Source organism: Oncorhynchus gorbuscha, linkage group LG13 (assembly GCF_021184085.1).
Source record: "Oncorhynchus gorbuscha isolate QuinsamMale2020 ecotype Even-year linkage group LG13, OgorEven_v1.0, whole genome shotgun sequence".
Taxonomy (NCBI): Eukaryota; Metazoa; Chordata; class Actinopteri; order Salmoniformes; family Salmonidae; genus Oncorhynchus; species Oncorhynchus gorbuscha.
Window position 1 is genome coordinate 74,045,842 of NC_060185.1, and position 15,716 is coordinate 74,061,557.

Sequence of the window (15,716 nt, forward strand, 5' to 3'; positions counted from 1 at the left end):
GTTAGATATGACAAGTGAACTCTTATTTACTGTAACAAGACAAGCAGCTGCGGTAAGTCAGGGCATCATTACCACTCTCCGGGCATTGTGCTCTTACTTCAGCTGAAATGTGCAGTCCATACAATAAAAACTTTATTATAATATTTTTGAAACATGTGATAATGGCAATTGCATGGATATAATGTCAAGCGAATGCTACACCTGCTCAAATTTAAACTTGAACAGTTTTCTATCCTCAGATTGTGCAGCATTGTTATGTTTGCAAATATTAAAATAGCCACGGTATCGGTCATTGCTGCAAACAGACGCTGGTGGGCTTATGGGAAATTGATACAGGGATGGCCTTGGGTAAATTCTGGCAAATGCCAGACAGACTGGTCCATTTTCAGTTGAAAAGCTGGAGCGATAGCAGTGGCCCGTAAGGACCTATTTTAAGTTTCTGTAGTGCCGGTCCATCCTTAGCCCAGTGGACCAATCTAAATAGTTTTTTTGTTGTTGTTGCAAAATTATAATTATTTGGCTTCGAGGAGAAAAACGGGACTGTGTTGGGGGCCTCCCCCCCCCCCCCCCCAAAAAAATGGGCCAGTGTGTTAGAAATGCTCACGCTGATTCTGGTCTCAGGCCGTCCCTGAATTGATGCATCCATACACGGACCATGACATCAGATGCTGATTAGAGCCAAAAAGTGCTGAAATGTAAGCCTTGTTGTGTCCTTGTCAACAACTTGGGTAACAAGTGAATGGAAATTGTTTTTAACGGAATCAGGTAATCATTACTAAATGAATTTGCTCTGGGACCAAGGATATAAGTGGGATAAATATATATCTCTGAAATGAAAACAAATGTCACTTATGTAATGAAAGGCCGAATGCGTATTGATTTTTGAGGTTATGCTCTTTCGATGCCTTTCATCGGTGGCCTGTTAAAATGATGAGTTTTCAATTTGGCATCTGTTTATGGTGAGCTGTCAACAATTATTGTACATGCAACTATCAATAGTGTTTTTGTTGTTGTCCTAGACATATGTAAATTACTTTATTGAGTGATTGAATAATTCTGAGAATGATTAACATTTACCATCCCTAGTAGGCCACTTTCTACTCAAATCACCACTACTACTACTACTACCATCATAATCATCATCAAAACTATTGCTATCACCTTCGCCATCACCAGTATCGTCAGACATTAACACAATAATGATTAATTTCCCCACGCTTAAAGACAATGTTCATTATTACAATAACAGATGGACCCTGTTAACTGCACATGGCTGATGAGTGTTGAAGTGTCAGCTTCAGCTTGGGAAACAGCTGGGAGGACACGGCCTTGTGTTTTGGAGCTGGTCTGCACTCTTCAATTATTCAGCCCTCACAGCTGTCTCATAGCAGGCTGACTCAAGCTCTCTGGCCCCTTATAGCTCTCATAGCCTTCATTTCATACTAGTTTGAGTTGTACTTGCCAGGACGCATTGTAAATGGACTCCTCACAGCGCTGTAATTAATTAATTAATACAATGCCTCAAGCGCTTGACCCCAGAAGCCGAAACATTAATATAGCCTAACGTTCTTCTTGTTCGAAAAAAGATAATAACCTCACTCCGTCTCCCTCCCAATGGAGTAATTTACTACCCACTGGGCACACTACGTCCTTTCAACGTGGATAATTGGGTAGTATTTGGTTGAGACCTTGATCAATCAGATTACAAGCTATATTCACCGACTCGAAAAGACATCCAAAAGTCAGTTGAATTTCCAATGTGTTATCACTATGCTTTCAACCATCTAAAAGCACAACCAAATTCCAATGGAAAAATAATGATTTTTGGTTAAGTTGTCGCCCAAAATGTCTAGCACTGTGCTTTCAACCATTTAAAAGCACAGCAAAGTTCAAATGGGAATACAATGTCAGATATTTTGTTTATTTACACAACAAATTGTGATATCACTGTTCATCTAATAGCACAACCACATGACCTGGGTTGCAGTTGAGATTACATTAAAAGTACATGGTGCAAGTGATCAATGCTGTTTGAGATTCTTCGCAGATTATTACAGCAATTGTGAAGATTTTCACAGACCTATGATGACCTATGCACACTAGCTTGAACATGCAGCATTTATATGATTTCATAAGAAGACATTTATAGTTGCAGTGGATATGTTACTCATTTTAAGGTTGACTGTTACATTAGTTTGTAAGATAGCCATAATGAGGTCTAAGAACACGGGACTGGGGTTAACATATAGAATTGTTATAAAATGGTCATACCAAGGATCAGTTAGCTATTAATAATGTTGGATGAAACATTGAATTTGGACTTACTGCTATTAGCCCATAAAAATGCTTTGAATAACAGTTTAATACATGGCAAACATAGTCAAATAATAAAAGTTTCTGTCCTACAGTGTCTTCGAAAAGTGATTAGACCTCTGACTTTTTCCACATTTTGTTACATTACAGCTTTATTCTACAATGGATTAAATAAAAATATAAAATCCTCAGCAATCTACACACTATACCCCATAATGACAAAGCGGAAACAGGTTTGTTGAAAATTTAGCAAATGTATTCAAAACAGAAATACCTTATTTACATAATTATTCAGACCCTTTGATATGAGACTCGTTATTGAGCTCCGGTGCATCCTGTTTCATCCTTGAAATATTCCTACAACTTGATTGGAGTCCACCTTTGGTAAATTCCAATGATTGGACATGATTTGGAAAGGTCCACAATTGTCTATAAAAGGTCCCACAGTTGACAGTGCATGTCACAGCAAAAACTAAGCCATGAGGTCGAAGGATTTTTTTTGTTCATGTACATATTCTTATTCATTCCTTTACACTTGTGTGTATAAAGTAGTTTTTGTGAAATTGTTAGGTTAGATTACTCGTTGGATATTACTGCATTGTCGGAACTAGAAGCACAAGTATTTCGCTACACTCACATTAACATCTGCTAACCATGTGTATGTGACAAATAACATGTGATTTGATTTAGAGCTCCAAGACAGGATTGTGTCGAGGCACAGATCTGGGGAAGGGTACTAAAAAATGTCTGCAGCATTGGAGGTCGCAAAGAATACAGTGCCCTCCATCATTCTTAAATGGAAAAAGTTTGGAACCACCAAGACTCTTCATAGAGCTGGCCACCCGGCCAAACTGAGAAATTATGGTTAGCAGATGTTATTGCGACTGTAGCGAAATGCTTGTGCTTCTAGTTCCAATAGTGGAGCAATATCTAACAAGTAATATCTAATATTTCCATAGGTATCTAATACACCCAAATATAAGTAAAGGAATGGAATGAGAATATAGAAATATATTGATGAGCAATTTCAGAGCACATAGGCTAAGATACAATTGATAGTATAGAATACAGTATATACATATGAGATGAGTAATGCAGGATATGTAAACATGATTAAAGTGGCATTATTAATGTGACTAGTGTTCCATTTATTAAAGTGGCCAATGATTTCAAGTCTATGTAGGCAGCAGCCTCTCTGTGAAAACCTGCTCCAGAGCGCTCAGACTGGGGCTAAGGTTCACCTTCCAACAGTAATAATATAATAATAATAATAATAATATATGCCATTTAGCAGACGCTTTTATCCAAAGCAACTTACAGTCATGTGTGCATACATTCTACGTATGGGTGGTCCCGGGGATCGAACCCACTACCCTGGCGTTACAAGCGCCATGCTCTACCAACTGAGCTACAGAAGGACCAACAGGACAACAACCCTAAGCACACAGCCAAGACAACGCAGGAATGGCTTCGGGACAAGTCTTTGAATGTCCTTGAATGGCCCAGCCAGAGCTCGGACTTGAACCCGATCAAATATCTCTGGAGAGACCTGAAAATTGTTGTGCAGCAATGCATTCCATCAAACCAGACAGAGCTTGACAGGATCTGCAGAGAAGAATGGGAGAAACTCCCCAAATAGAGGTGTGTGTGTGTGTGTGTGTGTGTGTGTGTCTGTGTGTGTGTGTGTGTGTGTGTGTGTGTGTGTGTGTGTGTGTGTGTGTGTGTGTGTGTGTGTGTGTGTGTGTGTGTGTGTGTGTGTGTGTGTGTGTGTGTGTGTGTGTGTGTGTGTGTGTGTGTGTGTGTGTGTGTGTGTGTGTCATTCAGAGGGTGAATGGGCAAGCCAAAATATTTAAGTGCCTTTGAACAGGGTATGGTAATAGGTTCCAGGCGCACCAGTTTGAGTGTGTCAAGAACTGCAACGCTGCTGTGGTTTTCACACTCAACAGTTTCCTGTGTGTATCAAGAATGTTCCATCACCCAAAGGACATCCAGCCAACTTGGCACAAGTGTGGGAAGCTTTGGAGTCAACAAGGGCCAGCATCCCTGTGGAACGCTTTTGACACCTTGTAAAGTCCATGCCCCAATGAATTGAGGCTATTCTGAAGGCAAAAGGCGGTGAAACTCAACATTAGGAAGGTGTTTCTAATGTTTGTACACGCAGTGTATATTTCTCTGTTTATGAGTGAAAATACTTAGGAATAGATAGACACAGCCCATACACAAAAAAACATGTCTCTCGCTTAAACAGACAGATTTGATGTATTTTTGTATTATTATGTTAATTAGATTGACACGTGGGTGCAGATGGCAACTCTAGGGGGTTTTAGGCTATTTACTGTATTACTAAAGTAATATTGAATTGTGTTGGTTGACAACAGAACCAAATACACTATATATACAAAGGTATGTGGACACCTCTTCAAATTGGTTGATTCGACTATTTCAGCCACACCCGTTGCTGACAGGTGTATAAAATTGAGCACACAGCCATGCAATCTCCATAGAGTAACATTGCCAGTATAATGGTCTTACTGAATAGCTCAGTGACTTTCAACGTAGCACCGTCATTGGATGCGTGGCACCGTCATTTTGTCAAATTTCTGCCCTGCTAGATCTGCCCCGTCAACAGTATGTCCTGTTATTGTCAAGTAGAAACATCTAGGTGCAACAATGGGTCAGTCGTGAAGTGGTAAGTCACACAAGCTCACATAAACACTGAGTGCTGAAGCACGTAGCGTGTAAAAATTGTCTGTCCTCGATTGCAACACTCTCCTGGCATCCGCCATCGGACTCTGGATCAGTGGAAATGCGCTCTTTGGAGTGATGAATCACACTTCAGCATCTGTCAGTCCGACAGACGAATATGGATTTGTCGGATGCCAGGAGAACGTTACCTGCTTGAATGCTTTGTGACACTTTTAAAGTTTGGTGGAGGACGAATAATGGTCTGGGGCTGTTTTTAATGGTTCGGACTAGGCCCCTTAGTTCCAGTGAGGAGAAATCTTAACTCTACATCATACAATTATATTCTAGAAGATTCTGTGCTTCCAACTTTGTGGAAACTGTTTGGAGAAGGCTCTTTCCTGTTTCAGCATGACAATGCCCTTGTGCACAAAGCGAGGTCCATACAGAAATGGTTTGTTGAGATCGGTGTGGAAGAACTTGACTGGCCTGCACAGAGCCCTGACCTCAACCCTATGAAATACCTTTGGGATGAATTGGAACATCGACTGCGTGTCAGGGCTATTCGCCCAACATCAGTGCCCGACCTCACTAATGCTCTTGTGGCTGAATGGAAGAAATTTCCCGCAGCAATGTTCCAACATCTAGTGGAATGCCTTCCCAGAAGAATGGAGGCTGTTATAGCAGCAAACGGTTGACCAACTCCAAGTTAATGCCCATGAATTTGGAATGAGATGTTCGACGAGCAGGTATCCACATATTTTTGTTCATGTAGTGTATCAACAGGAGACATATCTACTGCTTAGATAGTTCCGTCTGAGCCACAGGCTTCATCCCATTCTTTAACTTGTATTTTTCCTTGAGATGCAATCATGAATCCAACATATAATTTGTTATCTCATCACAAGTTAATCTGCTATTTATTGTATTTGAAAAGTGATGTTGAATTGTGTTTGGTTGTCAGTGCAACCAAACATCAACATTTGAAGGAGATTTATATTCTGTTTGGGTCGTTCCATCTGTGCTACTGACTTAGTCTGGCTTTATTTCCAGTTTGCCTACAAATAAAACATTTATATGTTGGATTCACGTCTCCATCTCAACCAAAAATCGAACTTATAGAATAGGACTAAATCAAATCGAATTTTATTTAAAGTGCATGTTGATATTTGGTTGCGTTGACAACCAAACACAATTCAATATCACTTTTGAAATAAAATAAATAGACTATTAACTTGTGGAGATGTTAACAAATGAAATGTTGGATCAAAATCAAACTTGAAACCCTCAGCATATTTAGTTGAATTCTGGGTTTAGTGTATTCTTTTAGTTGAATTCTGGGTTGAATCGAAACAATATCTGTTGATGACTTCCCAAATGCTGTATAGGCCTAAATAATATAATTATGATATATGAATGATAAGGTATAGTCCCATTTGATTTGCCCTTTTAAATCTACCCTTTGGAATTACATGGATAGCATCACTGAATCTAATAGTTTTTAAGTGGAGTTCTCTCAACAATATTTCACATTGGTAATAGTCATAGACAAATATCATAGCCATGCAGGGCTTTGTTAAACTCTGGATGGGAGACCAAATGGTAGCTATAGATAGATCAATTCTCCAGTATGAGGTGCCACCCAGCCTGTTGTTTTTTTTCTATTCTCATAATGTATAAAATGTTGAAAATCTGACGTTGTTTAAAGGTACAAATTCAATATATTTGTTGAAATGTGGTCACCATGATGGCATAATCCTGTGGTTGAAATTTGACCCTCAAAACAACAGTTGATGACTATTTTCAAATCCAATGTATTTTACACGTAAAAATACATTGAACAATTCAATTAGATTAAGAACAACGCTGATTAAACCAGTCTGTGCCCAGTGGGTTGCAGTGCACGAATTGAAGATATTAGTCTATTTTTATCAGACCGTCTCTTTTTTCAAGATATCTTTAATTATTGACTCATCCCCTGAAGGAAAGTGGTTAAAGACCCACTCTTTCTCCTCTCAGAGCCTGCCCTGAAGAAAGAAATGGATCTTTGGGTGAGCGAGGTGTCCTGGTGAGATGAGTCTAATTATCTCTAAGAAAGCAAGTTGGAAAAGGTTTTTTAATTAGGTCTGACGCTGAATCGGTGCGCTGAGAATTTGTGCATTGTGATGGATGGTGTGCGCATCTCCTTAGTTTCTGCAGATACATTAATAATATGAGGGGGGGTGGAGGGACTGGGGGCGGTGCCGGAGGAAGTGGGCGAATGAAGCCCAATCCCATGATTATCATGGGGCAGGTGAGGGAGGGGGAGAGAGAGAGAGAGAACCCCCGAGCGACTGAGCAGTCCTGTTCCAGCACAGTGGATTGGTTAGCCCGTCTCCACACTTCCCTCTCATCTCAGCAGGGGTCCCAGAGTCGCCAAGCCCTTAATGCCTCTCCTCTTCCCCAAACTCTCCAGCTGCTTCGCGGATAGCATGCAAAATACATCATCAGTAGATAATCACAGTCAACTGCTGTGTTTTGAGTAGGCGGAAGTGGTGCTTCGGGGTGGGTGGAAAGTGTTGCGTTCAAACACAAAATTGAATCATGCAAAATTAGATATGTGTATATGTTATATAGGGCCCTGTGTTTTAGACAATCATGTCACGTGACCTGGATTTAAAATTGTTATTTAAAGCTTGTTCAACAAACGGTCCCCTTTTCTTTTTATGGCAAATGGTCCAGCACCATCCTTAGACAATTGCTTTAATTTGTGGTGTAATTCTCATTTACGGTAAAGGCTTAAAATAAAGGTTAAAATCTAGATGCCGTGACATGATAATCCAAAACACAGGGCCCTAGTTTATGTAGCCTACGTGTGATGTATGTCAAAACAACTATGTATGCAAATGAATCCCGGAACAGAGCATGTGATAATACGATTACATCTACGCTAACTCGATTACAAGCTTGAAAGGCTACTGGAGGTGTGCTTTGGCATTTGAATGCCATCGTAACGCAAACCTTATTTGGGACAAATTCGCACTCTATGAAAAGACTGGATAGTATTTTCTACAGAAATAAACACGTGTTGAGTCACACAGTTCCTGAGTAATACGCCTACCCAGAAGACTGTGCAAGTGGATGGTCTGAATACAATGAGCTGCTGTATTTATTGCCTTCGTATAATTATTGGAGGAGTCCCATCCAAACGGACTATTCATAGGACCTTGGCTTCAGGACCGTGGCTGTATTCAACAAAAAGTTATTATATTCAATTTTGCATTCAATTTGAAGTTTTCCACCTGATCACAGCCGTCCACTGTCTAATTTCCTCAAAGGGTACACACTGGCCTGCACACTGCTCTGAATCCTCACTGAACTCTTGGAAGATGAATGGCAGGGATTGAGTGAGTCCTCGTCCCTTTGATGTGGACTAATGGAGAGACCCTGTTCCACCGCTCTCCTCTGTATTCTCATTGGCTACCGAGACGACTGTGGCAGTGCATTTAGACACCCCATCTGATGGCCATCTGAGAAGCTGGTGTTACAGTTAAGGTTAGTCCAACAAGTTGTGTCTGTTTCATTTTTGTTATTTCTCAATATCCACACTTAAACATACATAAATGCATGTGCGCACACACACACACACACACACACACACACACACACACACACACACACACACACACACACACACACACACACACACACACACACACACACACACACACACACACACACACACACACACACACACACACACACACACACACACACACACACACACACACACACACACACACACACACAGAGGTACTTCAAACGAGACCAAGGCTCATCATCAACAACTGGTAGTTAAAGGGGAATTGAACTGAGGAATAAATCAATGAGAAAGAGGAGACCATGGTTCCTACTACTCTAAAGGGACATGATTATTTGGTAAGCATATCATATGCTGTGCTATGTATAAGGCCATCCAAAAACAGTCAGCCATTTCATGGTCTATTTCTCTGTTGCAGAGTGGATGAAATGGATGACATTCTGCTTTGTCACACTGCCACGGCTCATAGCTTCAGAAGGCCTCTTGACAAATTAACCCACGGCAGGAAAGTCACTCAGCCCTGTCACTCCTATGAATTTATCATGAGTAACGTCATTCACTCCACGGGCAGACTGCTTTACCGTTCCCCTCAACACTCCTCACATCCTCAGAGCTGAGGAAAGAAAAGACTGGGTCAAACTTCAAGTCGACATTACTACATTGGAATGAGATGAAAAAAGGTAACACTTTCTTTAAGCACATTTATAATGCCTTGAAGACAAACACAGCCTTACTGAAATTGTTTTTAGGGTCCAGTCCACTCAATTAAATATACATAATTTCGCTTAATGCTGCAGGAAGAAACATCACAATAGTCATGATTTTGTGGAAGTAGGATGAAAGGGATCAAAAATTGAAATAGTAGTAAAACAAATTCTAAAATGGATATATGGATAGACTATTATCATTATCATTAGTAGTACCCCAGATTGAATACCATTAGATTTGGTTATGCCTCATTTAAAATGTTTTAGGCCCTAGTAAATAAAAAAACATGTCATTGGCTTCCGCAGCATAAATGTAAAGGAGGATCATAACGTGGTCCCTTCTTTTAGGCCTAGCTGATGGAGTAGAAGAAGTGATTGTGGGTTCTCAATTTTGGATGTCTCGAAGAACTAGTTCTCAAAATGGTCTTCTATCTTGGGAGCAATGCATGGACCTCTGCTGTGTTCTCGCAGCTTGTCCTCGACATATTGATGAAAAGGGAGTGCATGAGATATTGATTATAATTTAGCATCCAAACATGTCATCCAGTGGATGTACTTGGTCCATTGTGATAGCATGTTATGTTCTATGACTATTACTGTGTATGATCTTAATCCTTCTAGCAGGGCATTTAAACATCTAACGTTACATTTGTGCCACTTAATGGTGAATGTAATCAACATTTTAACCACGGAATCAAGTATTTGTACTTTATGAATAGTTTCAAGTTCCCCATAAATCTGTTGTAGAAGCCTCAAATCACGGGGCGAGGCACGCAATAAAAAACATACAGACATATTACTGTATCACACAGCAAAGTGTCAAAGCAAAAAAGATCTATGCATTAGAAAACATATCTCGTTATCTTCCTAAACCCTGCATTATGCCCTAATATGCTGATTTAATGGTAATAAAAATACTAGATAGGTTTTTTTCAAAAAGGAAAACATGACTCACTCCTCCAATCAGTTATCGCTAGGAACAATGTTTCATTGCCATCGGAGACCAATTTCAAGTCAATTATATAAACTCCCTGCTGCTCCTGCCCTCTGTAGAGCACTACCAAGTAGCCATGTTGAGGCTCCTCTCATCTTGAAAATCTATGGAGGTCATTATTTTCTTAATTGCAAACTTAACTTACTAAGGGCTCTATTTTATCAAATCTAACGCTATGTTAAATCTAAGCGCAGGTGGTAGCGTTATAGGTTCAGGGGAGTGTCAGATATTTTTGCTTTATTCGCTGTTACAATTATCTGCAAATTTGCTAGTATTGGCACGAAAGGGCTGGGTTTTGATGAATAAATAAGTTGTGGGGTGTGTCGAGGCTTGGCCCCTTACTGGCCAATCAGAATGTCCTCCATAGCAAAATATGTGGTTGATTCAAGTTGTGTATTGCCTTGGAATCAACTCCAATTCCAATGTTTGCCCTTTACAGTCTGTTAAATGGCTTACAGAAACTAAATCAAATGTAAACCTATCTTTGCTAAATACGTTAACTGAAACCCATTTACAGTCCACATTGTCCTAAGTAATTGAATGGATTCAATAGTAATCACACATATAGGGGCCATGCCTACTGTAAATTGCATTATAGCTGAGCATGGAGATGCCAAACATAGTCAATAAGCAAGATTAAATGTATTAATGATAAGGCCTAAAAAGATCATGAATAATTCAAATCAAATTCTAATCAAAATGAAACAACAACTTGTTTTAAATAGGCTATGTCACACTTACAGGCATCATCATTTCTCCCTGTGGGCATATAATATTAAAACAATGCAGACTATGGAGGGTTTTACGCACATCCAAAATGGGAACTGCATGGCTAAAATAATGTAGGCCTGCCTACAACGCATAGACAAAAAGGGAATGTCAGGTCACTGTTTTACTCCTGTCAAACTATATTTTAATAAAGCTTTGGTGATTAAGATGTATTTCCAAGTGGTCTCAGGAGCCCTTTATTGACAGTCTTGACTACTTCGCTATTGCATTGGGCAGCACAAAAAAAAGCCTTCATTGAGAGGAGGGGAGGCTATGTTTGGCTTTTAACCAAATAAAATGAATTGGGAAAAACATTTGTTTTTTTATGTTTTTAAATACAAAGTATACAGGTGTGCATCACGGCTGGATAGGCTGTGTTTCCACTGTCAGAATTAATTCCATCACCAACTACGTTACCGCTAAAATCAGCTTTTGGTTGGTCTTAAATATTCCTGAAATTAGTACTTTGTTTTTAAGGACACGCCTACAAAATATTTCCAACCCCTCTGAACCTGGCGTTAGGGCTGGAAAATGCCAGTGCACCAGTTTTTATATGACGAAATTGCAAACTAACGTGCGTTTGACACTAGCACCGCCTTAACGCCAGACCGAAATAGAGCCCTAAGTTTTACTTATGCTTCCACTGGCTGGCCATATTGACAGTTGTCAAAACAAGTGTCGATTATCCTAGTTATTACTGTATAAGATGGTTGCCCATTCTACGATGCCAGTCTGTCATTCTCCATGGCTCAACAGATGGACATGCTGTAGACTACAGCTGTTACAGTGATTGACAACTTGACTTTTGATCTCGAGGCTGGTCAATACCACATGTCAACCAGCAGCTGGTATGAACACACCATTCATTGCTAGTGGAGTTTTTTTTAATGTATTTATTTTTTATTTAACTAGGTAAGTCAGTTAAAAACAAATTCTTATTTTCTATGATGGCCTAGGAACAGTGGGGAAACTGCCTTGTTCATAGGCAGAATGACATATTTTTACCGTTTCAGCTCGGGGATTCAATCTTGCAACCTTTCAGTTACTAGTCTAACGCTCTAACCACTAGGCTACCCTGTCGCCCCAGGTTAGGTTTTTGTGCAAGGAAGAATTGCTAATAAAAGTTTCATATTACTTACAAAACATCTGAGATGTTTACTTGTGTGCATTTATTTAATTGTGTCTGGGTGAATTCTTACTGGATGATAAAGCCGCAGAGACTCACATCGTTATTTGTTGACATACAGATATTCAATGCTATAGCACTGAAGTCCCTTGATGGTTTCAATTGTTGTTGTTTTTCTTTTTCTATTTGTAGATCTAGTGGTCACCCTGTTTCATTTAGATGACAGCATATATTGGACATGATGGCTTGATGACATAGTGGACATGATGACATAGTGGACATGATGGCCTGATGACATAGTGGACATGGCGAAGGAGTTGATGGGACCGTCATACGTTCTGCACCTTGGGCTGTGTGCGTGCCCCCTAGCATGCGAATGTGATGCATCATCCACTGCAGTTTGATTGAGTTACAGCATTGATTCTATGTGGTTTCATCTGACACTATAATGACCATTACTTGATTGAATCTAAATGATCATGCAGTCATGTTGTAGCAAGACATGGCCTCAACATCCCAGAGGAAGTTCTGTCTGGGGGAGCCAAGGAATGAAAAAGACAAAGAATGAGAGAGAAAAGATTGCAGAGATCTGATGGGTGCTAAACTGATATAAATCTTATATACAGTAAATTGTGTTTGTAAATGGCAGAAACCCCACGTCCATAGTTAGAGTTTGTAAATGGTGAGGCAAAATGGCTGTTCACTATTGAAATTTGACTACCGTATGTTAAGAATACAGTATAAGCCTGGCCAAACATTATTCCAATAACTAATGCAGTGTTGGTATAATAATTCAATAGAATGAACATGTATTTCTCAAACTTTGACATGTTATACTTTGGGGGTCAAAACCAAGCTTTTAATTGTGAGTTCCCTTTCATATTGGTAAAAACAAGTCCGGTAAATGACCCCTGTGGGAATAGTTGTACTCAAAATGTGCAATTGACATGGATGTTTTTGTGTTCTGCCTGTGGCGTGTTTTACCAAAGGTTAGGACTGTTATGGAAGTTCCTAAAAACCATCCACAAATGTCCCCAAAACCTTCATATGGGTGCTAATATTCAAGCAGTAACACCAATAAAGTATAAATTGTGTCCGTATGTGGTGTCATGAAGCAAAGGGGCTGCTTTCCAACAAGTAAGAAGTAGACACAACACACTGGATATGGTATGATGGTGTTGATACTCTTACAAGCGTGTTTCAATTCTTGGTCATGCATAAAGTGTGATATTGAAAACAACAAGATAATTTGGCTTGAAATATTGTGACTTTAGACAGTTTATTTATAATATTCAATTATGTGTTTATAACAACATAATCATTTTGATATTTCTTATCAAATAAGAATCCATTCTCTTCCATTTTAATGATTTGAGTCAGGATGATGAAACCTTCATGTTAGCTTTACATAGAGCAGACTAAAACACAAAATAAGCAAAATAGCTAAGTTGGCTTTCGGCAGAAATATTTGATTATCCTCCTCTCTTCCAGCTTCAGCATGGTAACTGTGCTCTACTGTAATGGCCTCCTGTTTGCATGTCTGTCAGCAGAGAGAGAGGAAGTTGTATGAGTGGATTTAGATTGCATTTCCCCTCCCTTATTGTTATTTTTGGGGAGAATAACAGATTGCTCCTCCACTCAAAGGCAGAAGCAGAAATCACTCTGTGTGTAATGAATCCTTTAGTGTGCCCTCTGCTCGGCTCAAAATGGAATAAATGTGTCATTAGGGACGTGGGTATCATTACCTTGATGAATTACAGAAGGTATAACGATTATGGAAATAGTCATCGACTGATCATCCGTCTCAATTTATTTGTGCTCAGTGCCACTGTGGCCCCGGACTAAAATGGTATCATGTCATGAGTGTACAGCATGTTGACGATGCTGGCCGTGCCCTTACAGCAGTGGGGCTCTTTAGCTCTGGTGTACGTCATCCATCCACTGCTCAACAATGGAGTGGACTGGGTAAATGCTAATTGGTCAATTGACTGGTCTGCATGGCAATTGGCCAAAGGGAAGTGCCTCGATCATGCCCTTGGGACACGTACCATGAGTACAATTCCTTCAATATGATTTTATAAGACAATTTTCAGGCCATTTCCATATGTGACCCTTTTATGTGTTTGCAAATCTGCACAAAATATATTTAGCCTTCACAATGTTTGTCTGCCTATAAGGGTGCTTGTTCGCCCTGTGTGTGCATATATTTGTGTTTTTATCTCAATACACAGACAACAAAATGATCAAGACATTTAGGCCGCCATTGTATCGAATCCCCATGTTGCGAATACATTGTAATATGATTCATTTGCACCACACTATGGCATCTATAATTTGCACCACACTATGGTCAATTTGGTAAGCCTGTGAGACAATAAATCACAGTTATGTCAAGCATGCTCATTAGACTTAAATTTATGAAAATTGCATGGGATATGAAGATTTGCAAAGGTCCAGACTCAGTGAATGCTGTGTGATAGAGTCTCTCTGGAGAGTTTCTAATCGCTGCTGCAGGAATATGGGATAATGGAGAACATATCTCTTCATTAAATGGGGGAAGGAGGAGTACAGTACAGAAAATCGCAGTACAGTTCATTCAGGCAATGATATACGGGTCTCTGTTTTGTTGCCCCTGCAATTTCACTGTAATTGGCAGAATAATGGTTTTTTTTTGTGTAAATGCTGCATTCCAACTACTTTGCATTATCCTGAGAAAAAAGTACAACCGCTACATTAGGTTGTGGTGTGGACTCTTATCTTTTTTCAATTTACTGTTATGCACTCTCCAAGCATTTGTCATAAATCAATGGTTTTTCTTTTTTTTAAACGTGTAAACATTCAAAATGATTTTCAATCATCTTTCTAGCTGAGTTAAAGTCAAAACTCGCTAGTCACCCATGTTTCAAACACAGCGATTGTATTGTGAGCTACATAAAGCTGTGCCATTTCTTTCAATTGACACTTCTTTCTAAGTCTTATTTTGTGCAACAATGAGCCATTGAAAGTCACACTTACTGTACTTAAATGATACTACCATGATTGATGATGATGTCGCAGTCTAAAACATTTCTCCTCCTCAGTAACTTTGTTTGTACATAATTTATGGGAGAATGGTCAGTTATTGGTCCATACAAATGCGACAGTCAAGCTTACAAGCCAGTCGATCATTTGGGGTGGCAGGTAGCCTAGTGGTTAGAGTGTTGGGCCAGTAACCGAAAGGTTGGTGGATCGAATCCCTGAGCTTCTGCCCCTGAACAAGGCAGTTAACTCACTGTTCCTATGCTGTCGTTAAGAATTTGTTCTTAACTGACTTGTCTAGTTAAATAAAGATAAAATAAATAAAAAATTCAAGCAGCTGAAAGTAACTTATTTCTGAAGTCAGGTAGTCTTTGTGGTGGTTGTTTTTCAAAGTAATTGGTCATTTGGATTTCACCTAGACTTTTCAATTTAGAATATACCTATTGCATTTGTTTCATATTTAATTTCCTTTCCACCTCCCCAGTTAACAATGTAATTGCTTATTTTATATTTTATATTTTATTTAAT